Here is a 27,332-nt window from a genome sequence, read left to right as displayed (position 1 = left end):
ATGCTGTGTATACAATTTTGTATCCTGCTACTTTATTTATTTTATATTGTAAATGCTTTATCAGACTCTTTACATGTGTTTATCAGACTCTTTACATGTGTTTTAAATGCTTTATCAGACTCTCTTCATGTGGAGTTACTATAATGCACTCTTCCCTCCTCACTTCTTATTAGATACAAATTATTTTCAGTGTTTTTCTAATATAAATAACAATGTAATGGACATCTTTTTGTGGAAAACTCCTTCTGTATTTAGGAGTATTCTTTAGGAATGGAGAATGGAAATGGAATTCCTGGGTCAGAGGACATAAATGTCATTAATATTTTGGGGACAGACAGCCATACACATCTGCAACGGCTCAGTTCCATGAGGCATGAACATGTCGGATTCACAGAAACCCTGCAAACAATGGGTGCTGTAATTAAAATTCAACCAGACAACAAACTGATCCCCATTAAACCTTTACGGATTTGACAGACACATCTACTAAAATTTAAGCTCGTGAAGACAGAGACGTTTGTCTTTTTTGTTTGTTTTCTTCATTGACATAGCCCAGGCCCCTGGAACTAGCACAGAGCAGGCACCCAACTAATAGAGGTAGAATGGAATATACTTTCCCTTTGTCTAGGTGAGGAAGGACGTGGGCCTCTAACCTGATACACTGTATTGGGAATCTCTCTAGTCCTTGTTCATATATATTTCGGTCAGGGCTTCATTGAAAAAACTCAAGCTCAGGCTACATGTTGGTTCCCGGGACAAGTATTTCGAGAGCAGATTCAAACTTTCTGTTTCTGGACACATCTTGTCAGCAGGTTCATCAGAGACATGTTCTCTGTGGCTGCATGAGGCCAGGGGGAGTTATTTGAGTCTTGTTGTCAGCAGAGGGTGAAGCAGAGCCCTGGAGAAGGTGGGGTTTAGGTGCCTTTGGGCCCAGGTGGCAGAGACAGGCCAGCCCTGGCTTGTGGATGTCCTTCCCTGGGAGATCTGTGGGGAAAGGTCAGGCCCGCCCAGACTTCTGTGCAGGCTCTCTGTCACCGACACACGTGCTCTTTATGGGAAGCCTCTAGCTCAGTGGCTAGTCCTTCAGAGCCTGACTCTTCTGACCAGTTCCCACTAGCCCTTCTGTCCTCAGCTCAAATGACCCCACCTTGTAAGAGGCCTCCTTTATCGTCTCACGCACTGTCCGAGCTCATAGGCCCCTCCGCTATGGCCCGAATCTCGTTGCGCTGTCATGAGCTCATAAGCCCCTCCGCTATGGCCCGAATCTCGTTGCGCTGTCATTGTCCAACTGAAGTCTGAGGTCCTCTTGCATAGAAGATCTGGGGTCTGACTTCCTTCACTTCTGGTGTCTGCATTTCGACAACCACCCCTGGATGCTTCTTACTCTTGCCAAAGTTCAAGAACCCTTGGCCTTTTCTGGGGGCTGGGAAAGCCACCTGGAATCTCTGTGGGTGAGTCATCTCCCAGGGCCATAATTCCAGGAGTGACGGCAGCCGGCTCGGGCTCGTGTGCACGGTGGCAGGTCCACAGTGTGGCTTACGTCACCCTCCTTGGGATCACCCATAAGGAAAGGCTATCTCAAGACAGATCTTTTTGGTTTTCGTTTCTGTTTTCTTACTTACGTAAACTGTAAAAGTTTTATATACAACAAAATGAAAATAAGGGATAAGTTATAAACGCCACCTCTTAATAGGACAGCAGTTAAATTGGAGCTGTACATCATTGACCACTATGAAAAACGACTTTCATAATTGTTTTAATTTTCTCTCTTGGTGTTATGAAGACCTTTATTACATACAGTTCTATATTTGCACCTTTATTTGTAATGAAATAAAGGTTGGAAGAAAATTGAGGTTCAAACATGGCCTAGCTTCTAATGGCAACAAGTAAAGATAAACTCCATTGAAAGGGATTAAATATAAGCTTGAGACTCTAAAAGGCAGGATCCCTGCCTCCTCTCTTCCGTTGCGTTTGACCCCCTCTCTTCTTCTTGAACGTTTCTTGTTTGTTTGTTTAAAATTTTTGTTGGAGTATTCACAATGTTGTGCTAGTTTCAGGTGTACAGAAAAATGAATCAGTTATATATATATACATATATCCACTCTTTTTTTTTGAACATTTCTTGAACATATAATCTATGCGTGGCTTTATATCCAACATACAGAAGGATGTACCTAGAAGTTTGATCCATTGATGTTTCAATTTTCAGAAATATTTGCTCATAAAAACCTCCCTCTGGATTTTTTTTTCCCCATCATGGTAAAAAAGCTTGCTTTTTGCTAAAAGCCAAAAGAATGTCCCTTGAAAAGTAAATATTCAAAGATATTTTTCCTTTTCACAGTCAAGATCAGCAGATCATTGGATTTCATAGGTATTAAAAACATGTCTATGTCTTTAATTTTCAGTAGAAAAAAATATATTGCATTTTCTGGGGAAAATTTGTTGCGGTTGGGAACATAGCAGCACATACAATGTGCATGTGTCAGGGGGTCAGGGTGTGGGCGTATCTGGTTGTTGATTTTCAAAGCAAGTACCCCCTTTGGAATAAAAGTCAGGCGACAGTGTTAAGGAAACGTCCGCCTACTAGGCAGGCGTTCAGCGCTCGTGGGCATTCAGGCTATTTCGTCACTGCAGCAGAGAACTCACTTTTGTTTCACGATGAATCTTTGTGAGTCCTGTACCTCTAGACAGAGCAGCAAAAAGCCAGCCTCCCGCTCTGGCATGTGGCTGAGATTTCAAACAGAGAAACAACCTCCTGTCCCCTGAATGGAGTGGATGAATATTGGAACCGCAGAGAAACTAAGACACTCGAGATCATTATTTGAGGTCAGGAGGTTTCCTGCTAAAAATCTCCCATTTAAACCCAAGGGGACTGGACTCAAAGCGTTTTTTATCAGAAGGCTCTGGAGTCAGGGATATGCTTTGACGGCTTTTGACCTGTAAAATTCCAGAGCTGGCGTTTGAACTGGGGCCTTAAGGAGACAGTGATGACGGCATGGGTGAATTTAAGTAAGTCTCCTGTATATTTTTAAGTACATCGTGGAAGGGGCTGCTAGCGCTTATATATCACGCTGCATTTTCAGAGCGCTTGGTATCATTACCCTTCCTTCTCACAAACGTGGAGCTAGGGGGGCACTGCTGTTTTTGTTAAACAGCCAAATAGCTGCCCCACTGAAGTCGGGGGCTGCCTTGAATAATATTGTTTATGAATTAAAAAAATGAGGTGTAGGGGCTTCCCTGGTGGCGCAGTGGTTAAGAATCCGCCTGCCGATGCAGGGGACACGAGTTTGAGTCCTGGTCCGGGAAGATCCCACATGCCGCGGAGCAACTGAGTCCGTGCGCCACAACTACTGAGCCCGCGAGCCACAACTACTGAAGCCCACACGCCTAGAGCCCGTGCTCCGCAACAAGAGAAGCCACCGTAGTGAGAAGCCCGCGCACCACAAGGAAGAGTAGCCCCCTCTCGCCGCAACTAGAGAAAACCCGTGTGCAGCAACGAAGACCCAACACAGCCAAAAATAAATAAATTTTTTTAAAAAAAGAAAAGAAAAATGACATGTGACCTGAATGTCTTGGGACTTGTAAATGGATTCTAACCCAATTCCAGACGAAGAGTCTCAACCCGGCTTGAGCAGAGGGAACGCCTTTGCAGCGAAGGCTGGCGAGGAAGGAGTTTCCAAAGGGAAAACCCTTCTTTAGATGTGCCAGCATTAGTCCATATTAAAAAAACGAAAACCTCGTGATTCTGGAGTCATGCCTCGGACCGTGGGGCTCCTCATAACGTAAATAATTACCAAATGGGACTCACTTATTCATTATTTATTTACTTACTTACAGCTGTGAATTAATAGGATTGCCGCTGTGTTATGAATGGAAGACTATGATTGATTAGACCCCCGATCAAAATCAGATCAATTATTGTTCATTTGCTATTGATCTGGCTGGTCCTAGAGGTTGGGTGTGGGTTTAATTCCCTTTGTCTGCTCTCCAGTAAGTACTGTTTTAGCTTCACCTTGGTCATGACTTGAGTCCCGTCCTGTTGTCCCTTCACTAACATTTAACATCATGAGGACAATCCCTGGCACAGAGGACACTTGTTTCCAAATCGAGGACATGGAATTCGGCTTGTAGGTGCTGAGGCCGGAACTGATCATATGCAACTTTTGCTAAGCCCCTTCCCCACGCGGCCTCAGAGCGGGTGCTGCCGGGCCGAGCGTGCTATTTAAAACTTGGTTTTAGGAATGAGGCTGGATTCCGGGGGTCCATCAACACATGTGACTGGTCGTCACAGAGGCTGTCCCATCTGGCTCCTTTCCGGGCTGCCTGCCTGATGCCCATTTTGGACTACTGAACAATTTTACCTTTCTTTCACTTTCTCTTTTAATCCAGAGCAGTTTTACAAATCAGATGGCCTCTTGTGATATGCATGTGGGCTTAAAGATACGAGATTCTTTTTTCTTCCTTTTTTTTTTACTTTATAAATCATTTCTGCATCTCAGACATTTATAATCATCTTTCTATTTCAGGGTATTTGTATTGGGCCAGGATGGCCCAGGATGGTGGGACCTCCACTTGACCTCTGATTGTGGGGATATAAACGAACCCTGCCATTAGGGTCTGTGACCACCCGGCGGCCTTCCAGACTCTCCGTTGTTGGGACAGGGGAAGGCGGAGCTGGAATGTGTGAGATCTCAAAGCCAGGAAGGCTGGGACCCTTGGAGAGTAAATGTTGCGATGCTCACCCAAGGCTTTTGTTGGTGTATCTTAACCGTGATTGGATTAGGAGGAATTTATCACGTCTGACAAAGTTCTCAGGTCTCCTGTGCTGTATGGGTGGGTGGGTGGGTTATCGGTCCCCCTAGAATTTTCTCTCCAATGTGCTGCAAATGAAGACGATGCTCCCGGCTTCCAGGATTTCACCTTTCTGTCCTCAACCGTTTGATCCACAAAATTACCCATTGTGCGGGCATTTGTCTGTTTACTATAATGAAGACAACCGGGTTTGTAATTGTCTATTAAATGGTCTATTAAATAGTGTCATAGCTAGAGGGACCTCAGCAAAAATAATTCGGCTTTTCAATGCTTCACAGCCTCCCTCTCCTCACAGTGTTCTGCAGCACTTTTTAGGAAGATAGCTTAAAGCGTTCTTTCTTCTTTTCTCAAATCTCGTAACCTGAAGCTATGCTGGTGACTTTTTTTTTTCTGGGATTCAAATCTCAGTTTCCCCAGGATGTCAAGGCGTTCCTCTTGCCTGGCGGCTTCCCTGGAAGCTCCTTTGTCTCTTCAATTTGTTGACACGGTAGTTTCCCCTCCTGGCTGATCGATCATCTTTGCTTTGGTCTTGCTTTCCTGTCTCGGGGGTCCTGTCTTCTCCAGGCTCCCCTGAGTGCTGGGCTCACTTCCCGGCCACATCCCCTGGCCCCATCTCACCTCTTCTGTTTGCCTCTTGGCCACCTTTATCCCTACCTGTGTTTTTAGGTGGGGCTTCTGTAGGTGTTGGTTTCGTGGGCTCGATTGATTTCTGCTCTGTCACACGCACCACTGTCCCCCACTCTTCCCTGCAAACAGGAAGCCAGAGGCATATTTCATACCATCCAGTCCCTAAATACTAGCCTCCGAGGGTCGTTCCCCAAATGTGGCCCTTGTTCCTTTGGTGCCCACAATATGCTTTTTGGCGGATGTACATTCAAAACACTAATAACTAGGAATTTGTTTTGTTGCTTATAAGTAAAACTAGCTCATCACATCCAGGATTTCATAGATGAGGATCAAATAGCGAGAATGAGGCTGGAACAGGTTTTTGATTAATTTTTTTGGTTAAAAAAGCCAGCTTAGGGGAAAATATTTAGTAAATAACATTAAGTGGGCACATGGACAACTGTGAAGGGGACAGACCACCCATCTGCTCTAAGCAGCCCTCATTTTACAATGAAGGAACGTGGAGCCTGGGAGGGAACAGGCTGGTTTGTAAGGAGCTGAGCTCTGAGGAATGCAACTGTGGCTCTCAAAGAGATGGGCTTGATGCCCGTGGAGGCCCAGGGGCCAGCCTGTAAGGCGCTTTCCAGTGAGGGGCAGCCTGGAGCCGGGCAAGGTGGGCCCCACAGGGGACCTGTGCTTGCGTTCTGTGGGCTCAAGGGGCTGCTGGGAACTAGACCAGGTCGAGCCTTCCCGGGAGAAGACCCCGGCATCTGTGTGCCCTGGAGAGTAAACGCTAGGAATAAGGAGTAGGTGTGGTGTCCTGTCTCTTTGCTCAAGATTCTGTCACATTAATATCATCCCTGCTTGACACCGTTGTTCTCCCTATATTTTCACAATCCTCACTGTTTCTCTTTGAGCATCATTCATTCTACCCATGGTGGCAGGATAGTTTGTGGGGATACTCATTTGTGTTTGGTTTCTAATTTTCCCCTTAAACCCTCTGACCCACTAAATAAGCCAGGGTGTGCCAGACTTTGTTGGGGACCTAGTACAATAAGTTCGCTCCTTGCTTGCTAAGAGATCCCTGAATATGGGGGGCCCAGTTCCAGAGGGTAAACATGATCTGTGTCAGCCATTCCTGGCAATTTTGTTCTCCTTTGCTAGTGATTGGTGTTTAGGTTGTCATGTGATCCAGCTCTGGCCAATAAGAGCTATAGGAAGTCTTTGAGGAACTTTTGGGTAAGTTTCCACTTTTTAATAAGATAGAGGCAAATGAGGAGAGATTCCTTTCTGCTTGGGACAGCGTGGTATAAGGTGTGATATTCAGCACCACAGCAGCCATTTTGCCACCAAGAGGGAAGACATGGTCAACCCTCTGAAGATGAATGAGGAAGTGTTGAAGGAGCCTTCATACACTGTTGAGTCATCAAAGGATCCTTGGAAGTTCCTGTCTCTGGAGATCTTGTTAGGTGAGATAATTGATGCTATTATTAATTGCATCCGTTTTTGTTGTTGTTCTGGCCAAAGTGTCCGGAATGGTACACGGGCACTTTTACTCCCCCATGCCCTTGAGGTTTTGTTCTGCCTAAGGGAAAAGTTGGCAGCAGAGTCTACCCATCCTGGCTTTTGTTTTCCAAAACCTGAGCTCCTAAAGAGTTCACACCCTGGGGGTCAGGGGAGGGAAGAGTTGCCAGGAATTCCTGACAAAAGTCACGATTGCTCAGAGATGCAGGTCTCCACGGTGTACGAGGAAGGCTTGTCCCTGGTAGGGGACTCCCAAGAGTTCCAGGTTTCGTGGCCCAAGAAGCCTGCCTCCAGTGGAACGCTTGGGCTCGAATGATGAGGCTACCCATGAAGTCTCTGATGGGCTGGGGACGCAAGGACTTTGCCCATTTTCTGGACACCTCAGAAGCCCTGTACTCTTTTTTTTTTTTTTTTGGTACGCGGGCCTCTCACTGTTGTGGCCTCTCCCGTTGCGGAGCACAGGATCCGGATGCGTGGGCTCAGCAGCCATGGCTCACGGGCCCAGCCGCTCCGTGGCATGTGGGATCCTCCTGGACTGGGGCACGAACCCGTGTCCCCTGCATCGTCAGGTGGACTCTCAACCACTGCGCCACCAGGGAAGCCCCCTGTACTCTTAATGTGAACTGAAGGAGGAAGAATGGGAGCTCCCAGGAGATGGCTGAGATAGAATTCCTGCCGACCTAGTGGGAGGGATGCTTGGAGTTGAGTTTAACCTGATTCTAGGGAAATCCCGAGTCTGTGGTGCACGATCTATTCCTACTGTACCACACTGAGCATCTTGCGGCACTCCTTGCCCCACATTTGTCTGGCCGGAAAGCTGAATTCTCCCCAGGACATGCTTAAATGGAGACGATGGCAAGGAGCACTGGCCAAAGACAATCTAGGATCTGAGTAGATGCAACGTTTGCCAACCTTTGCCTTCCTTCTGCAAAGGACTCCCAAGGAATGCACCATTAGGGACTTCCTACTACTTAGAGTACCAAGGAGCCAAGGACAGTGCCTTTACAGACCTTTCTTTTTGTATGAAGATCATTCAGAACAAGGCATATTTTGAGATGTACTAGTTCAGCATTTTAAGATGTTACCATCTGGAGTCCTCTGATCGGTGAGCAGTCGGGATGGAATCTCAATAGCTATACTTCCCTAGTTCTTCAATGTCTCATATTGTATTTACTATAGTTCATGGTATAAGTTCTCCCCCAAAAGACTTAGGGTTTTTTCCTTGATGAAAGTTTTCAACACTACAACTGAGTTTCCTTTCCTGAGTCACATTAAAAAAAAATAATCTTTTTTGGTGGGGAATAATTTCAGATTTACAGAAAAATTGCAAAGATAGTACAGAGAGTTCCTGTCTGCCCTTCACCTGTTCCCTTCCTAGTGACATCTTACATAACTGTGCCCATTTGTCAAAACTGAGACATTGGAACATTTGTAACTAAGCTACAAACTTTATTTCCCCAGTGTTTTTCATTTGTTTGTTTGCTTTTTGTTTTGTTTTGTTTCCCACAAATGTCCTTTTTCTGTTCTAGGGTCCAATCCAGGATCCCACACTGCATTTAGACTAAGTCATATTTAATTTTGTGTGCGAGATAGTTGTTTCTGTTTTCCATTCTGTTTTTAGCACACAGCTTTCAGTCACCTATCATGCTCATCTCGTGGCCTTCTAGACACCAAAATGTCATTCCTGTCACTGAATATAGAATTCATATCAGATAATGTCTCTTTAATAAAGTTCCAGCTTTTACACAATATCTGTGAAGCTGCTAAAACTTGGACAAAATTTAAAGGCAGTCTGGGCCACAAGCCAGATCGTAGCTTCAAAATATAACTTGGTGAAAACTATTCCCCAGAGAGCACCTTGGAAGGGAACACGTATAAACCCGCACAAGTTAAAATATTTTTTCTTTTCATGCAAATTTGGAAATTTCCATATTCCTCCTTGTTTAGGGGCTGAAAGGTTAGGAGGCAAGTGGATTTGTATTTTTATCCTTTCTGTGAGAAGATTAGCATGTGCTGCCTTTAAAATGCTCGTAATCGTTTTTAATATCCATAGACTCTCATATATGATTGTCTAAGTAATCCAATTGGGAAATTAATTGCTTGATCTTGTAAGTTTCTGAGTACAAGATGTGGAAGAGATATCAGAATGTAATTCTGTTTGATGGTATCTTGAGATAGGCTCCCTCTTGGAATTGATTTTTGGGTCCGTAGGCACCAACTGTGATATCCTCCACAGCGGGGGGAGCCCGGCCTTGCTGTTTGATGCGATATAGTCACATTTCCACTGTGTCTACATTTGGCTTCATAAACTCGTGGAACAAAATTACGAAGTGAATAAAAAGTCCATAATCAATTATTTTGCCTTTGTGACTTGAGAACTGACTTGTCAGATCCTTTTCTCACCAAGTCACCTGTGCTTTCTTGCGGTCATGCATGTCTTATTATTTCTTCATCAGCTTATGGAAACCTCACCAGTAACACTCCATACAGGGATCCATGTCAGTCTCATCTTGACAGATACAAACAACACAGCGCCAGCCACCATACTTGAGCATCCTGCATTATTTTCCCCTGGCCTTGTGCATTTTTTTCTCAACTTACACTCTCTAAAGACATGGGTACAGTCTTCACGCGCTGGACACCTGACTCTAGGGCAGACTAGCTTCACCTTCATGCTTCTGGAGATTAAGCTTCTTTCAAACCCGCTTCCCGTGAACTTCCTCAGCTGTGCCATTTGCATATAATCTCGCCTCTTCAAATCCCCGTAGATCTAAGATCTGACTTGTTTGTTTCTTGGGAATCACAAATTTCTTTGCTGGGTTCTCCAACTTTCTCTAGGTGTAAGGGACTTCTGCCCCCGCTCCCCTTTCCACCTCCGCATACCTAGCTTGCAAGATTGTGACCGAAACTGGTGAAGTTCTGTCCATGCCCAGTAGCCAATGAAGGGCATCATTTCTTGAGCGTCTTCTGGGTACCAGACGTCATCCATTCCCTCAGGAAACTCATGGATCCTCCCCACAACTTTATGAGACGGCTCCTTCTATTTCCCCCATTTTGCCTGAGAGGAAACAGAATTTAAATAGTTTAGTGTGCACTTAAATAGCTTCTCTGGGCCACAAAGCTAGTCCCTGGGCCATAACGCTGGAGCTGGAACTCACGTGTGTCGGGACCCCAGAGTCGGACAGTGCTTCTCTCCCTGGAATAGACCTGTGATGAGGTGAGCACACAATACATATTTTTAGCTCATCAATCTAATGCCCTTTCTTAAGCAAGGAAGAATCCACTCTCCTAAAGTGCATTGTGACTGCATAATGCAGTCTCCCAGTACATTGTTTAACTGCTCCCTGATCTTTGAATGACTTTATTGTATTACCCACTGTCATTATTACATTCTGAAATTGATTTTGGAACAGTTAAATCTTTCCTTTGAACTGAATAATAGGATGCTCCGATGTTGCCAAGATCTCCCCATCCCGCGCAGGCATGGAGGGAACTCTCCAAGCTCTTGGGAAGTTTCCTGATCATTTTCACTAGTGACGTCAGGCAACGTGGACCACCACATTTTGCGAACCCTCTCCCTGGGTTGTGGCCCCTTTCCCAGCACGGAGCTGTTGCAACTGCCTTTGAATGTTTGGATTTCCTTGAGAGCTGGGTGACCACGTCCAAATCTGCCTGAGGGGTGAGATGGTATGATTTTCCCAGGTTAATGTAGGCATTTCTGGAGGCTCGGGGTGGGGGCGGAGGAGGAGGAAGGTCCGCTGGCTAGGCTGAGGGGCCATATCCTCTCCAGGCTCTAATTCTTATGTGGGTCTCTCAGGGGGCTTAGTCCAAGCCTCCATCCTTCACAACTTGACCATCCTCGGGTCTCTCTCCGTTTGGACTCTGTTGTGTCTCAGTGCTGTGTCTGGCTGGGGGACGCTTAGTGGGACTGGGCTCGCTGCACCTGGTGGGAGAGTATCAGAGGCCTTTGGATACAGGAGGTGGGGGAGCTGAGTGAGGCACTGGCTGGGTTTCAGGAAGCACAGGGTAGTGGAGAATGAAGACAGGTGTGCGGGTCATCTTAACCTTCTCCTCGTTTCCAAGGTGGAGTCAAAAATGTCTTGTTGGTGGAATTAACCAGATCCCTGTGGGCGTCTCCCTCTCTCTTCGTTGGTGTAGTCGTGCCTAGTGGGTCCTAATTGTCATTTTGGAGCAAACTGGGCAATTTGTTGGACCCTGAGCATGGCAGGCAGGGGCGAACCTCTGGGGGTTGTTTTTGTTAGCGATTTCTCTCATGTTCCATTTTCTATGAAACAGATTATTGACTGAAAAGATAATTTATTCCCTCATCCTCTGTCTTATGACCTCAAGTCAATTTATGCCACGTTAGCCAAACTCGGTGCTGACTGAAAGTGGGATCACACCACACAGGCTGCCCCCAAACGTGGACATGGCAGGGGGCACCGAGAGTGTCAGCTAATTTAGAAAGGAACGCCTGCCTGTGTGAGGATTTATTTATAAAGTCTATCAGATATTTTACCTTGAGAAACTGCATTTTGGTGAGAAGTGTACCAATGAGAGGAGTTGTCTGGGCAGACCTCACCTGCTCTGGGTTTAGGGCAGGATCCGTGTATTTCTCCGGTGCCGTGTCCGGAGTGAACTCTGTGGTGGGATCATGCCTGTGTCTCCAAGCACTGTGAATAGTTCCAAAGCCTTTCCAGGCCCGTTATTTTATTTGTTCTCCATAACATCGCCAGACCCTGAGCCCCAGAGAGGTGAACTGGCCTGTCTGGGCTCACAGGTGGGAGATGGGGCTAGAATGGGGGTCTCCCCATTGCCGGCCCCGCACTCACCTCTGGAGGGACTGGGTCATGGCCATGCTCATCTGGGGACTCACTATGACACTGTGTGGTTGCCACTGCCGCTGCGCCCAGTGTTAGTGAGAGCCAGGAAGATGGCGCCCTGGCAGGCGGCCTGCACTGTTCCCGTGGAGCGCCAGTCACCCTTCCATCGTTTCTGGAGGGCCACCTGCAGATCGCAGGAAGGTTTCTGTAGAGTGAATTGCAGCGGCTCCCGGGGTGGATCCTCGAGGCTCAGAAGGTGAGGAGAAGAGGCCTGTGGGCTCCTGCACTGCCTGCCCCCTTCCTCTGTGTCATGTACCACGCCCACCCTCTTCTGAGCACATGTTGCTTCCCTCCCACAAAGGGCACAGGCTCTCCTTCCCGCGTTTCTGCTCCAGGGCAGCAAGGGCTTATGGCCAAGATCTGGGGCTGCTGAGCTAGCGGGAGTGGGGTGTGGGCGTGGTGAGCAAGTTTGAGAAGAGCTGGTTCAGGGGTGGAGGAGGTACCACTGCTCCGGGCCGCGGGCCGTGTTCCAGTGGGAAGGATTGGAGAGCAGGAATGCAGAAGTAAAATACGAATGCAAAATGCAGCACTGGAGAAATTCCCGGGGGCCACCCTTGCTTAGGATCACGCTAATAGAGGGAGACAAGTGGAAGGACGGCTTCCAAGCATCAGAAATGAGCCCTCAACATCCGGGGCAGTTGAGATCCAGAGGGCGATCCTCAATAGTGGGAAGATGGACCGCGGAACATCATGGCCAAGCTCTCCTTCCAGCCGAAGCAGGCGTCTGCTGCCGCGCAGCCTCTTCAAAATGAACAGACCGGGTTCATTCAGGGAGGCAGGCTGGGAAGACAAACTGGCTCCAAGGGCCCGCCACATGGGGGCAGCAGCTCTGAAAAGTCCACACTGCAAGCCACTCTCTGTGGCTGAGACGCTGGCAGACGTAACTTGCCTATTAATAAAGGACATTTCAAATTTTAAACAATTTAGGGGAGAAATCCTGCTTGGATATTAGTCCAGAGTTTCCGTGTATATTCATATTGAAATTTATCTCTAGAAAATAATCCATAGATAAAGAATAGAAATCACAGCCAGGGTGAAATAACCCTCAGAAGATCACAGTATGTGGTCGATTTTCTGAGTGGATGAAACTGGGTTTCTAGCTTATGCCGGGAGTATTTGAGCTAAATTAAGTCATGAGAGAAGATAATACACTGTACCATCATTTTAAAGTAATTTAATCACGAAAACTAAAAATTTGGAAGAAAACAGATATTTTACTTAATAGAAACCATCTGTACCGTACAGTAGGCAAATTGTATAAAAGTGAATAAAACTGTCTCTGGAGGAGAATGGCTCAGACACTGGCTTATATAATGAAGATGTATTTGTGCCTTTTAGCATTTGCATTGTGTATTAGATGAAGTAAATCACACCAGAGTATAAGGGAAACAGTTACAAATTTTATTGCCATCATATGACGGGTGACAAATGCAGCATTAGAAACAACGCCTATGCGGGGCCCATCCCCAACTCCGAATGGCTCTCCACTTTGGACTGGTCTGGATGGATCAGTCGTTACTGAGCGGTGGGTCACTCGGACGTTTTCGTCTAGTTACTGTCGCCTTAGTGGCTGGTACCCACAAGGACCATCTTTTAACTTGTTTAGGCTCCAAGTGTGCAATTTGAATTGGCTCCGCCAGGGAAGGAGCTAATTTAAACATGTCCGGAGTGGCTTTCGCGCTGGACTTTTTGGCTGGAGGGATGTGGGCGGGTGATCTGAAAACCGTCCCTTTACTCCTGTTGACCTACATCAAAATGCATTTATTTGACAGGAAACTTTTGTTCTCCCGTAACGGGGGCTGGCTCACTCCACTCTGTAGCTGAAGGTCGAGTGGCCACATTTTTCAAAACAGGCACTTGCTCCTAATCTGCAAATTAACTAAATAATCACAACTGCTAATTATACAGTATCAGGCCTGGAATACATAGGGCTTGAGTAATAATCAGCTTTTTAAATTAAGTTGGTGACAACCACTATTAGCTGCTGTGATTTAATAATCCCAATAAACGTGCACATTTTAAAAAGCGGCTCTTTGTAATTTTTTCCCAGCATTTGCAACTGAATCTGTTAATGAAAAGAGAACACAACAGTTTTATGTTACAGACGATGCCATAATAGGTAAATAAAAGGGCTCCTCCAGATGCTGTTAATGATGGAGATGCCGTGAATATGAATTGGAGAAGCAGAGCGAAATCTGAAATCAGGTTTCTATTTCTGTTTGTTATGATGAATTAAGGCCAGGAAGAGAATCTGATGCCTATTGTATATTCAGCATTTTGGGGCAATAAGGAGCAGACCGTTAACAAATACGTAAAGTAAAAACACCTCCCTGAAGATTTAGAATTTGGCAAATTTAGAACAAATGAGATGCAATTTTCTACCTCGTAGGCTCGCCTGGATTTACCTAATGTTATTATAATATATTGGCTCCAATGGAGGACCTGCGTCCTTAGGACTGAGGCACACACCTCAGCGTCAGGTAGGGGGCTCCTTGAGGGGAATTGGCCCCTTTCCCACCCCCCAGGACTCCTGCACCCCAGAGCCCCCTGGGGGGAAGCCACCCCACAGAGCAGCTTCAGTTGCAAGTCCGAAGGCTGTAGGGGGCACTGGAAGTAGAGTGGGTCTGGGGGGGCTCCATCTGGGTCGGCGGGGACCCTCACCCTGCCGGACTCGAGTCCTCCTCCTTCTCTCTCCCCACTGCCGAGAGCACTTTTTTTTCCTAGTGGTCAATTGAAATTTTATGGCTAAGTTATTTAAAAGAGACTATAGAAGAACCAAATGAGGGAAGGATGATGGAAACACTGCCTGTCTTTTAGAATAATTACTCTTGATAGCAATTTGCACTAATTTGCATTAAAAACACCCATTTAACCAATCTGCTGAAAAGGGCGACTTCTTGTACACCGTTTCCTAAGACCTCGCTGCAAGTCTTTTTTCCTCCAAATATAAATTTAGTTTAAATCGTGGAAGTAGTCCAGGGCAGTGAGGAAATCTCTCAGCGTAGGCCCGGGATTAGGCTTGTTTTAAACTACCTGCGCAAAATTAGGATATTGCATTTCACGGCAAATTGGCCTCATTTCTCATGAATTGCCCTTTTTATGTGGAGTAACTTTAAAAGCCAGGAGATGAGGGCAAAGGTCAGAGCCAGGATTCCAGGCTCTGTTCTCTCAGCTTGACCCTAGACAAAATCCCTGATCTTCATGTCCTGGGTTGTTTTTCATCAGAGCAAGAAAATTAGCGAAATATTTTGATCTCTTCACTCTCCAAGGCCTTCACAGTATATACACATGTATAATGTAAGCGATGTTATTACTAATGCTAAGCTTCGGTGGGGCGTGCCCGCTCCCATATGATGCCTGCAGACTGACAATGATGGTGTTACTCATCTCCCAACCCGGGGTGGGGGGGGTGGGGCTCGTGGGCTTGGATGGGTCTGTGTGTCAGTCACATGACCAAGGAAGCCACGTGGAGACAGTTTCCCCTGCACGTCTCTCTCTCCATACTTGGCTTCCTTCTACTGCACCTGATGTTCTCCTTGTACTTTATTTCAAAAAGAGAGATGAAGGTACAGTCTGGCTGTAGGTGGGAACCATTCGGACCCTCACTTCCACTCCTTTAGTTTCTTCTTTTCTGCCATTTTTGGGTTCTTATTTTGTTTCGTTCTGTAACTTGAAAACATTTAAATCTAAAACTCGGGAAAAGAGATGAAATTCACAGGACGTATTATTCTGAGCCTGCTGGCTACATCTAAGGCTTGGTGAGCAGAGGGTTGAGAGCGGTGTCAGGAGGGCACCGGGCTAGAATTCAAGGAGCTGCCAAGTGTCTCATTTTACAGATGGAGAGACTGAGGCCCCAGAGGGGAAGCCAGGTGGAGAGCGTGGGCATTTTTTCCTGTTTTCCTTTATTTGTGTCAGTCCCTAAAGTGCCCATGTTTTCTGTACCCATGATTCAGACACTCTGAATACGGAACAGAGTTTCTGGAATTCGAAGTTATGGCTGAAACCAGCTGACAGCCAAGCGCAGACTCTTTTGTCCCATCCCTGGCTTTGTTCTTACCCCTCCCTCCTTTCTTCCTTTCCTTCTGCTCTTCCTTCCTTCTTTCCTTTCTTTTTCCCTTTCTTTTCCTCTCACTTTTTTTCTTCCTTTTAAGCTAACGTTCTGATCAGTTTAGTTTCACCTGAAGTCCAGAGTGCAGACCTTCCCAGCCCCGAGCCGCACACAGAGCCATTGCAGGGGTGCCTGGGAACGCAGGCTCTGTGATGAGGGACCGAGGTGGGGTGCATGGGGTGCAGGTGCACAGGGTCGTCCCTGTGCCCTCGCTTCAAGCCAGAGCACCTTCTGGCTGTGACGCATCCTGCAGAGGCCAAGAAGGAGGGCTGGGCCAGAGGCAGAAAGAAGGCAAGAAAAGAAGGCTGCTCCTGCCAGAGCCGCTGGAACCGAGCCCTCGCAGTTGCATCTCTCGTGCACTAGATGGCAGTCTTAAGCTTTACAAGGAGCCGGGTGCGCGGAGCGTAGATGTGACATCCCAACCTTCCCCAGCGCCTCCTGCCGGAGAGGCTCCTGGGGAGACAGGGAGAGGGGAGGAGAGTTGGAGGCCTCCTGGACATTTCCTGAGGCCCCCAGTGTGGGGGCGCCCCCCGCTGTCCCCTTGGGCGACCAGGGCTCCCAGAGACCCACAGAGCCGCTGCTGTCAAAGCCAGGAATTGCCAGTGTGGTCCTCGCCGTGGGCTCTCAGGCTTTGTTTCCTGAAAGGGGCAGAAGCGATCAAAAGAGCTGGCTCTGACCCCCAAACACCACCAGACCAGCCAGGAGTAAGGGGCTTCGTTCCGGGATCTGATGGGAGGTTCTGCATTTGCCCACCTGGTGCAGGTTCAACGCTGTGCTGGAGAATGATCCCTCCTAGGGAGGCCTCTGCGTGTCTGGGAAACCTTGCATCCCTTCCAGTGCGTGAGGACGCCTTCCATCTGGAAGGCGTGCGCAGGGCCCTGTGCCCGGGGGGAGGGTGCCCTGCTGAACGCAGAGGCTCCCTGGGCCACGATCAGCCACCTGGTTGCCTGTGAGTCCCTGAAGCTGAGCCCAGCCAGAGCCAGGTGGGGATGAGTGACGTACAAGAACTGGGTACAGTGAGCAGACAGTGGGGTCAGATCCTGTGACAACTGTGTGTCTCAGCAACCAAAGCGATGGGAGGAGCCAGGAGAGCTGGGCCAGGGCCACGGCAAGTGGTGTTACGGCTGGGGGTTAGGGTTAAGGTGAAAGGTCAGGATGCCACGCCTTCATACCAGTTGGCTGCTAGAGAATGGCAATCCACGCAGACTGTCTGGACCTCAGTTCAACCGTCTTAAAAGGAGCCCGGGGATCAAATCGTGTCTGAAATTTGGGTTGCATGGTAAACAATAAATGTCTCAAATTTGGGTCGCACAATAAACGTGAACTAGAACAGATGAGGAAATATCAGAATTCATAGCATGTGATAAGGAGAAGTACTATTTCTTGAAACTTTTTATTTATATATTTTTAATTTTAAAATTTTTATTGATTTTTATTTCTTTAACTTTTTCTTTTATATTCTTTTATATTATTATATATCGTTGATTCATAATGCTGTGTTAGTGTCAGGTGTGCAGCAAAGTGATTCAGTTATATATATACCTATATCCATTCTTTCTCAAATTCTTTTCCCATTTAGGTTGTTACATAATATTGAAACTTTTATTTAGCATATCTGTGTACGCGCGCGCGCGCACGCACGCACACACACACACACACACACACGAATGTGTGCATATACATAGATGTGTGTAGATCAGACCATGAAGTTAAAGTCTGAGAATCACCCGCCCCTGCTCCGGAGGCGAACGCGGTACAGGGTGCCTGGAACACGCCAGGGCTTTCCAGTCCCACCTGGGTTCCAAAGTGGTTTTGCCATATATGAGGCACGTCGCTCTGCTCATGCGGCCGCTTCCCGCTCTGAGCCTCGCTGGGCTGAAATCTGTCGCTATGCAGAGCCCTGTGTTACTTGGTGCTCTTGAAGTCAAGTCCACCTACACACACGGCTTCCTAGGTTGGAACCATTTTAACTTGGTTGGAGACATGCTGGTGGGTCCCGGTGGGGTGCACAGAGGGAGGGGTCTGCCAGATGGAAGGATCCAGAAGGACAGTGGGTAACAGTGAAGAGTCCCGGGTGTCAACAGGCCAGCGAGTTGGCCAAAGAGAAGCCACGGATGGATGCCAGGCAGGACTGTCGCATTCCTTTCTGCTCTGAATGTCAGTTGCACCCGGATCTGAAAGGTGCAGTCGACCCTTTCTGTCATCACTCACTGTTGGGCTTTTGCAAAGGTCTGTGTAAGGGTTTGGATAAGATGTAGGTGTTGTCTTGTGTTTCATAACCTGGCGTCTTAGGACCAGACTGAGAAGCAGGTAAGGAGCCTGCTCAGGCAGAGCTGTGAGTGGAGGTGGCACCTACTTGCCCATCTGACTGGGCGGCCGAGCCCCTGTGCGCTTATCTAGTGGCTGCAACCTCACCTCCGGCATCCCTGAGCTCGGGCCACCTCCTGAGAGTACCAGCCTTTGATCCCCGCATGGGTCACTGTGACAGAGAGACCCACACTGAGGATGCGGAGATCCGTAGTCCAGCTCTGGTCTTTCTACCTGGAACGCCTTGGGCAGATCTGTGCCTCGTGTCTCAGTTTCCTCAATTGAAAAGCAAAGAGGCCGTGTGGAATCATCTGTAGGCCCCTTGAGTCTGGCTGGAGCGGAGGTTACTCATCTGTTTTCACATTCCTTGGACTTGGGTCTGAATGACCCTCCCCCAGATCCAAGTTCTATGGTTCCCAGCTTTACCTTGAATCAGACCCTAATTCCTAACAATTTAATTCATAAAAGCTTTGGTTTGCTGACTAGCATCCTGGCTTGGACTCCCATAGCCCTGTTTCCGATCCAGTGGGAAATTTTTAACCTTCAAGGATGTCTTGCAATTATCTCCCAGGAGTTTTCCTATTAGTTTTATAATCAACTTCACTGGACCAGCTAAGAATTGATATTCAGCCCAAATGCATTCTTGTCAAACTGCATAATTTTACCTCTTGGTTCTATTACTTTGTCCTATGTTATTATAGGTAATATTTTAACGAGCATTGCCTTAATTGTGTTTGCAGAACGTTATTTCTACGATATATTGGAAAGAGTTTTGCAGGGAAGTGAGAGGAGTGTTCCATAGTCCAATATATTTAGGAGGCACAAGTCAAATGTATCTGAACTGATTTCATTAGTGCAGACCTTCTCAGAACCTTATCTATTCAAAGAGTATTGGGTGAGGGGACGTTCAGAGGCCAGGCTCTGCCAGCTCTACCTCTTCCCTGCTAGGAGTTTGTGGGTCTGCAGTCACTGTTGCAACAAGGGGTTGAAGGACATCATCTTTGAGGTCCTTTTCAAGTTCTGCCATTCCTTAATTTTGGTTCTGATTCCCTCTTCCTCCTAAACAATCAACTGAGAGGAATTTCTTGGGCTTTTACAATATATAAGATACTGACGGATTATATTTCTTACCTCATATAGCTTATACCCATGTCCTGTGGGAATACCGAATGTATCAGATATGTCCTCTGCCCTAAAAAAAGGCTAAATTCACCTTGGGAAAGCAGGACGTGCCAAAGGTTTCCTGGTGATACAAGGTCACCTACGTGAAGCTACGTGATAGGTAAGAAGACCAGAGAGAGAAGAACGGTGGTCTGGTCTGGTCAGGGGAGTTGAAAGGGTCAGGTTGGACTAGGTGGTTGTTACAACAAGGCTGTGTTTGGATAGATGGGGACCACAAGGGAAGAGCCTTGAGTAGAGACCCCAGGGGCGTAGAGACTGGAGCTGTGCATCTGACCTCATTTCATAAGGGAGGGGTGGGGACATTTCTCCCCTACAATGCAAGTGGCAGCTCAGTTTTACCTAAGTAGGCTTCCTCTGCCTGGTCCTGGGTTCTCCCTGTCTGCCCATCCTCCCTGCACAGGCTACTCTCTCCCACCTGAGTTGACTTGTTTGTACTTTTCCAAAATAAACGTAACTGCTATTCGACGGGTGTGTGTAGTGAGATCCTGGTATCTCCCCTTTGCTCTCATGAGTGAGAGGTTTGAGGGGCGTAAGGCAGCCCCAGCATGACTCCTGGTGTGTAAGCTTCTCTCGTCTCCTCCGCTGCTTTGTTCTGAGGTGCCTGCGTGGGGACAGTGGAGCACAGACGTCTGCAGGTGGCTTAGGGAGCCGACGGTAACGGTCGCTCCTCCGTCACATTGCCTTGGAGATATCGAAGCCACCTCAGTATAAAGAAAGAATCGGTGACAACTGTCATCTTTGGGATGTAGGTGTTCACGTTGAACAATTCTGTAAATTAATTAACTCATTAATTTGTTCCACAAATACATTTATTTGAGCATCATTCGTGTGCTATGCACTCGGGATACAGAGAGAAAAGGCAAAGTCAGAGTCTTTGTTTTTGGGGTGCTCGTGATCAAGGAAGAAAAACACCCAAGATAAATAACCATGACAAACAAATAAATTAAAATACCGTGCAACTGACGTCATACTGAACTTAGCCCCTATATATTGTGCTCGTGTTCCAAGTACTGAGATAAGTGCTTTGCATCGTTTTTTTTTTTTTTTGCGGTATGCGTGGCCTCTCCCGTGTCCCCTGCATCGGCAGGCAGACTCTCAACCACTGCGCCACCAGGGAAGCCCAGTGCTTTGCATTTTTAACTTTCTTCTTTCATTAAATGCTCACAACAATCCTTTCCGAGCGGTATAGTTAGTCTGTGGTTTACAGATGCAGAAATTGAGCGACAAGCAGGGTGAAGACCTTGGTCTGTGTGATTTTATGGTGCTTGTTCTCTCAGCCACCAGGGTCATGATAGACATGGGAGTGAAGGTCCTGGGCCACAGAGGAGGGAGAAGTTAACTCTGCCTGGAGACCCAGCGAGGGCTTTAGGGATAAGGAAACATCTGAGTTGGATTTTGAAGGATGAGTAGGAGTTTTCAAGGTATGAATTTGGAGCAGAGAAGAGAAAAACATTTTTGGAACCCGGGAACGTGTGCAAAGGTCACAGGTCAGAGAAGAGGGGATTAGGGATCTGTGAGGGGTTAAGTCTGTTGGGTGGGATGCTTGGGCGTGGTCACCCTTGTATGTCAGGGGGAGGACTTTGTATAAAATAACAGAAGTTAAGCCAGAAGAGTTAACGTGAATTTCTCTCCTCTTCTCCCCAAATTTACTAAAGCAAAGCGACAGGTTATGTGGAGGGAGGTGATTTGTTTATCTGGAGGTGCAAGCATGGAGCAAACCATTATTCACTCCATGAGAGAACCACCTGTGAAACTTTAAATGGTATAAAAGAAGCGCAAGAGTTCCTGCCCCTCCTCACGGCCCACGGCAAACTCCACCATCTGTGGACACGTGGCGATTCTTCACTGAGCACAGCTCTCTCTAAATCCCCATCAGTTCCTCCAGAGTTAAAGATAGAAGTTCCATATGCAGTTCCACTCCTGGGTCTATGCCCCAAAGAACTGAAAACAGAAACCAAAGCAAGTATCTTCACACAGATTCTTAAAGCAGCACTATTCACAAGACCCAAAAGGTAGAAACAACCCAATGTCCATCCACAGATGAATGGATAAATAACATGTCATATATTCACGCAATGGAATATTATTTGGCCTTAAAAAAGAATGAAGCATTGAAAACATCCCAGACAACAAAAGACCACATGCTGTGTGATCATATTTGCATCAAAGATCCAGCATAGGTAAACCCAGGGAGACAGAAAGTAGATTGGTAGCTGCCGGGGGCTAGAGGTGGGGGGAATGGGGAGAGGCTCCTCATGGTACAGTTTTGTTTGGGGTGATGAGCTTGTTTGGGAATTGGATGGAGGTGGTGGTTGTAATCACTGTGAATGTAATCAATGCCGTTGAGTTATGCATACTTTAAAGTGCTTAATTTTATGTTATGTGAACTTCACAGCAAAAAGAAAAAATCCCGGTCAGTGCCGTTCTGGGGTGGGCACTGTTTATCAGCTGGAAAAGGGGGCAGCATGGCCAAACAGCCTCCGGGTGGGCCCCATGGGTGCCTGCATCCCCGAGAGGCCCGGTCCCCCTTCTCACCTCAGAGACCGTTCCCCGGGTCTCCCGGGAGGAAAGGATTCTTCACCATGTAAAGCAGTTATTTCCAAGTGGACCCACTTGACCCTGTAAATCACTTTCGTGAATGAGAGATAGTAAAGGGCAAAAGTTAGTCCTTTCCTATTCTTTTAATTGCCTGGTCGATAGGCACAATTGATTTGAATTGAGAAATAGTCTCCAGGTAACATTTAGGAAGAATCACTGAGATGGGCACATCGCGAATGACCCTCTGCTGCTCTCCACGGGGACCGCCTTCGGGGTTCTAGCCAGTGCAGCTAGGCCTACGCTCAGAGTGAGCGAGGCCACAGATGCACGTCTCCACGTGGTCCTTTGGACAGGCCCTGGATGCTTCCAGTGGGATGGTGTGGAGTCCGTCAAGAGGGTTGTGCCCTAAAACTTCCCTGGAGGGTGGAGGCTGTGCCCTTCACCTGGTGGTCTGGTGCTGGGGGGAGTCTCTGAGCAGCAGCTGACTCCCTGGAGCCCAGCCGCTGGCCCAGACCTTCTGCTGGGCTTCGTCCCTCAGAAACACCCCTGCGACAGGAGCTGTCTGCTGAGGTCACTTTCTGAGGGACTTTCCTGCCACCGCCCCTGGTGACGCTCACCTTGGAGGGGATGGCAAATCTCGCCTCTGGGTCTCTGTTTTGGGCATCAGATTGGGGGCTGTGAGGCAGGGACAGTGCACCATGCTCGGAGCAGTGCGCGCCCGTGACTCCCTGCCTGCCTGAGCCTTTCTGAAACTATTGGGAGGAACAGCTGGCTCCGAAGAGAAGCCAGTTTCCAGCCCAGTTCTCGGGGAGTGATATTACAGGGAGAAAAGAATTCTGTGGACGCAATATCCTACGTTCATTAGACAGCTCATCAATAAGATTGGGGGACAGGATTGATGTTTTACTTATAATGCAGAGCACTGAATGGATGGCAAAAGTGCTTTTAAAAGGGGCCCACGGAACACTTTGAAAATATTAATTAGTGTGTTGAAGCATTCTGCATAGCATTTCATAGTGAAACTGCTCCAGGGGGTTGCTTGGGATGAATTATTAATAAGAATCCGTCTCCATCCTGTGCTTCCTTCCCACCCTGATTTTGTGGGTGTGGGTGTGGGTGTGGGTGTCTGTTCTATTCATTTACTGCTCATTTCACGCAAGTGGGAAGATTGGGGTGGCCCATGTTGGGGGCCCACGTGTCTGGAAAAAAAGACATACCCCAAACACCAAGGACACACCATGCAGGAGAAAGGCAGTGCTGTACGTGGCGGTACTGGTTTTGGTGCTTTATATTCCAATTGGAAACCAAATGGGTATGACTTTTGGGGGTGAGTTTAAGGTTTCCAAAAGATTCAGGGCTCAGAAAGCAGCAGCTTCTGAGAATCAGAGAAAATCCGGGGGCTTCCTTCTGTAGCCCTCTGACCCCCACTTGGCCTACATCACTGGTGGGAGGAACCACCATTCCCTTTTCAACAGACCTTAACTGTGTTTACCGAGCAACCTCAAGGTTTCACGGAAGCTCACTAAAATACAACGTCCCCTAAACAGGTTAGCAATCAGATTCCAAGCCGAGAGTGAAGCCTATTTTCTTCCTGTTCTCAGAAGCATAGATTTGGAGAAATATAAACATATTAGCAGGGGCATTTTGCTTTAAAATTTTAAACTAATTCAATCAAGGATCATAGAAATACTTATAGTTATGCAAAACTGAGCAATGCGGACAGGGGGGCTAATATAGTTATCCTGAGCGTTCCTTACCTTGGAGGGAGGCCAGAGATGCGTTCGCAGGAATGCCTTAGACGGTCCCCAGTTTGTCTTCTTTTGTTCCTCCCTGCCCGCCCCCCGCCCATTTCACACTTCACATTTTTGGATTCCATGTCTTTTTTCTTTAAAAAATATGTGCAGATATCTTCGCTTGCTGGAAAACAGTCCAAAACTACGTCTGTAAATCACGGAGATTTTTGACCTGATGGCCATGTTAGACAATCAGATGAAATGGTGAATTTTCCACTTTCATTTTATTAGTGTTCTCTGGTCTCAGGGTATAAAAGACATGGCCCGTGCAGTTTAAAAATGAATTAGTCGACTGGACTTCTTTGTTCAATACGTTTGACAGGGATAACTCTGGTCTACTGGGCCATACAGATGTGTATTCCCCGCCTCCCACGAAAGTTTGAGGTGTCCTATTGGACTACTTTGTTTAACCCTACAGGGAAAACCACCAACCATGGGCTTAACTGGGATTTTCGTGTTGACAACTTGCTGCTATTATGATGGGAGCTGATGGTTAGCAGTTGACTGTGCCTTAGCGGTGGGGACAGGGGACAGGCAGTCGTGCGAGTCTTTGCAGCAGCAACGACAATGCCTCTGCTTTTCATGAAGTGAAGAGGGGACATCTTTTCCCAAGGAAACCCTCCTCGCACTGTGGATGTTACGGAGCACGTTCTCTGGGGCGGGTTCTGCAGCCAACTGGTTAATATTTTAAACATGTAGATGACCTCCAGGCCTTCTGAGGCCAATTTCTCTCTCGCCATCTTTCTTTGTCCATGTCTTTCCTTCTTGGAAAAAAAAAAAAAAGAGAGAGAGAGACTTCTCAACTAAAGATCTCTCTAAAATTTTACATCCCTGGTGCGATATTATGATTTTATTCACTTGGTTTCATCAGAATTAAGCCCAGATTGAAAAGAGAAAAATCAGCTCTGCCAGCAAGGAGAGCAATGCCTAACCTCCTCCCTTTGGTGACCTTTGATAAGGGTTCTCTGCTTTTTGGAGAGTGTGACACGGCTGGCCCGTGGGCAGAACCTGCTGGCCGTCTCGGGGGCAAGATGAACGCAGTGCCGGAAAGGGAAAGGAAATGAACCCGGAGATTCTGTGGCTGTGTTACCACCTCCAAGGACAAAGGAATTTGCAGTGAGCGGTTGTGTGTGTGTGTGTGTGTGTGTCAGAGGGGCCTCCTAGAAATTGCAAAGTTTTATTTTTATTTATTGTTTGGTGATGATTTAAACACCTTATGGTGCCAAAGCAGAAGCAGAAGAAGCCTGTGTTTGGCTTTTATCAGCTAAGAGAATTAAGGTTATTTTTTCCCTTGACTTTTTTTTTAGCAGCCCCAGTGCCTTGGCCGGATTCCAGTTCAGGTAATTACATTCTGTCTTTCTAAATTCCCTTGTAACTCCAATTGGGCAAAAGTTGCTCTTCACTCCCCTCCTAAAAGCTGATATGTGGGGTGCCTGGCACCGAACGGGGTGGTGTTCCAATAGTGGGTCCCAAGGTGTTCCGCTGGAAATGCGTTTCGAGAGGCTTCTGCGTGCGGAGCTCGTGTGCAAATGGAAGGAGTATTATTTATGGCTGTTTTCCGTCAGCAGCTGCTAACCCGAAACTCTCTGAATGACATTTTAAATATGAAGGCCGGGGTCATTAGGATGATTAGATACAAGGTCCGTTTTGCTCACCTCTAGAATTATTGGGTGACTGAAACCGGGGTGGGAAGTGAAGAGAGGAAAACACGTCTTATCACGGGAAATGCTTTCTGTGTTCCATTTTCCACAAAATGGCTCTTTTTGTTGTTGTTGTTGTTATTTGCTTTTACTTATTTTTTTGCTATCTCCTGATGAAAATTAAGGGGGATTATTGGGCCTTTTTGTTTTTGTTTTTATTTTTTAGGGAGGAATGGAAATGGAGGTGTTTTCCGTTTGTAGGAACAAAATGATATCGCTTTTTTAAAAAGTCTGAGGTTCAATTCATTTAATTTTTCAAATATTTATTGAGTACCTGCCATGTACCGGACCCTGCCCAAGGGCTCTTTTGGACACATAAACGCTTACTGTTTTTAACCTTTTCATTAATATTTATCTTAATTATGGACACCAATGTGTTTTTCAAAAACAATGAAAGTAATTCCTATAAAAGAGCATCTGTAGGGGTGACCAAAGTATGAAATGACCTGCTTGTGTGTATGTGATTGTAATGACACCCTCTGTAGACAGCTGATTTCGGCGAAGGTATATTTCCCAAGACGGACACAAGTCTTTGCCACAAACCAGAATTTAGAATGTGTCCTGAAAGGTACAAAAGAAAATCTGATGTATGAAAAAGCCATTTTCATTTTAAAGATAAACATAAGAGTAAAGGGATTGTTTTTCTAGTTGACATTAGAGATCCAGGAACCTGCTGCCATGGGCCTATTGTCAATTCTGTTTGTGTCATAATTCCTACAAAACGAGGATGTGAAGGTTTAACAGACCGCATTTCTGAAAGAGATGGGTTTGATGCTCTGGGCATGCATCTCGGCTGGCTGTCCTAGTCTGGGGTCTTTCCACAAACCTAGAAGTAGACAGATCTCCCCAGTACTTTACATTTTTATTTCTGTTTGCTTTAATTTTCCCAATCCTTTGTCCTTCCGCGACTGCCGTAAATCAATGGCCCCGTGCATTTATGTGGAGCAAGCAAAGCCACTCTGAGGGGCCTGACAACCACATCTGATGTTAGGTCTTATCACCCTGTGTTTAGATAATAATTCCTTTTTGCCCTTGTACCCCCTTTCTTTACAAAGCATTGGGTCCAGGCAGATATTAAACAACTCAACCCAACCCTGCAGTCTCCTCTGGGCTTGTAACTCTAGTGAATTGCATTTTTTCCTAATTACAGGAAAAACAGCAGATTGGCAAACATCAGGAAGCGGGTACACCCCCTCTGATTTACAAGGAAGAGTGCAGGGTGACTCTACAGCTCAGGAATTCAGTGAAATAAATTTATGGTTAGAAAAATTCATGTTCTTAATGTGATGAAGGTCCTTTAACTTTTAACACGTTTCTCTAGTTAAGCTGCACAGGGTTCTCTCGGAAATGGCTGTCTACAACTGCTGCAAACTGATTTATCTCCAGATAATGGTCAGAGCTGCGGACCAAATTGTTGGAAAGACCCAGTTCTTTAACTTTGGGGTTTGGGGCTGTCCGTATTACTGTTTATGCATATTCCCTTTGTGTACATGAGCAGAGATTTTCGGTGGCCTAACTTTTCCGGGCAATCGGGGTAATTTCCCTCCAGCCCAGAGGGTCTGCACTGCTGAGAATCTCTGCACACGGTCGCCCTGCTGGGATTTGCAGCCCACATCAGCCCCTTCCTTGGCAGCTGGGAAATTCCTTGAAGAATCAAGTGATCTATGTGAGAAAGATCCCGTAGACATCACGTACACATCACTGTGTACAGCAATACTAATTTGTCTTTCGAAAATTATATTTTGAGGAGCTGCTGAAATCATTTGCATTGCGAGAGTGATGAGATTTCCTCCATTTAAGATGTTTTCTTGGAAAAACAGATGCATTGCCCCAAGCCTGACATTGTCCTGGCTCTTGTGGGGCCTCCCCTCCATCTCCA

General features: G+C 46.8%; 1 long non-coding RNA gene across 1 annotated transcript in view; it reads left to right on the top strand.

The window, feature by feature from the left end:
* The window catches only part of LOC109550682 (uncharacterized), a 102,019-nt gene extending 75,079 nt beyond the window's left edge, over nucleotides 1-26,940 (top strand). Inside the window, exons 2-3 of the long non-coding RNA XR_002177296.3 lie at nucleotides 25,061-25,093; nucleotides 26,604-26,940. This is a non-coding gene — a long non-coding RNA (uncharacterized lncRNA). The remainder of the gene's footprint in view (nucleotides 1-25,060; nucleotides 25,094-26,603) is intronic.
* Nucleotides 26,941-27,332: the final 392 nt, after the last annotated feature.

The sequence above is a fragment of the Tursiops truncatus genome, chromosome 16, assembly GCF_011762595.2.
Source record: "Tursiops truncatus isolate mTurTru1 chromosome 16, mTurTru1.mat.Y, whole genome shotgun sequence".
Lineage (NCBI taxonomy): Eukaryota > Metazoa > Chordata > Mammalia > Artiodactyla > Delphinidae > Tursiops > Tursiops truncatus.
Note: the sequence above shows the minus strand (reverse complement) of the source record. Positions and strands in the feature narration are given on the sequence as shown.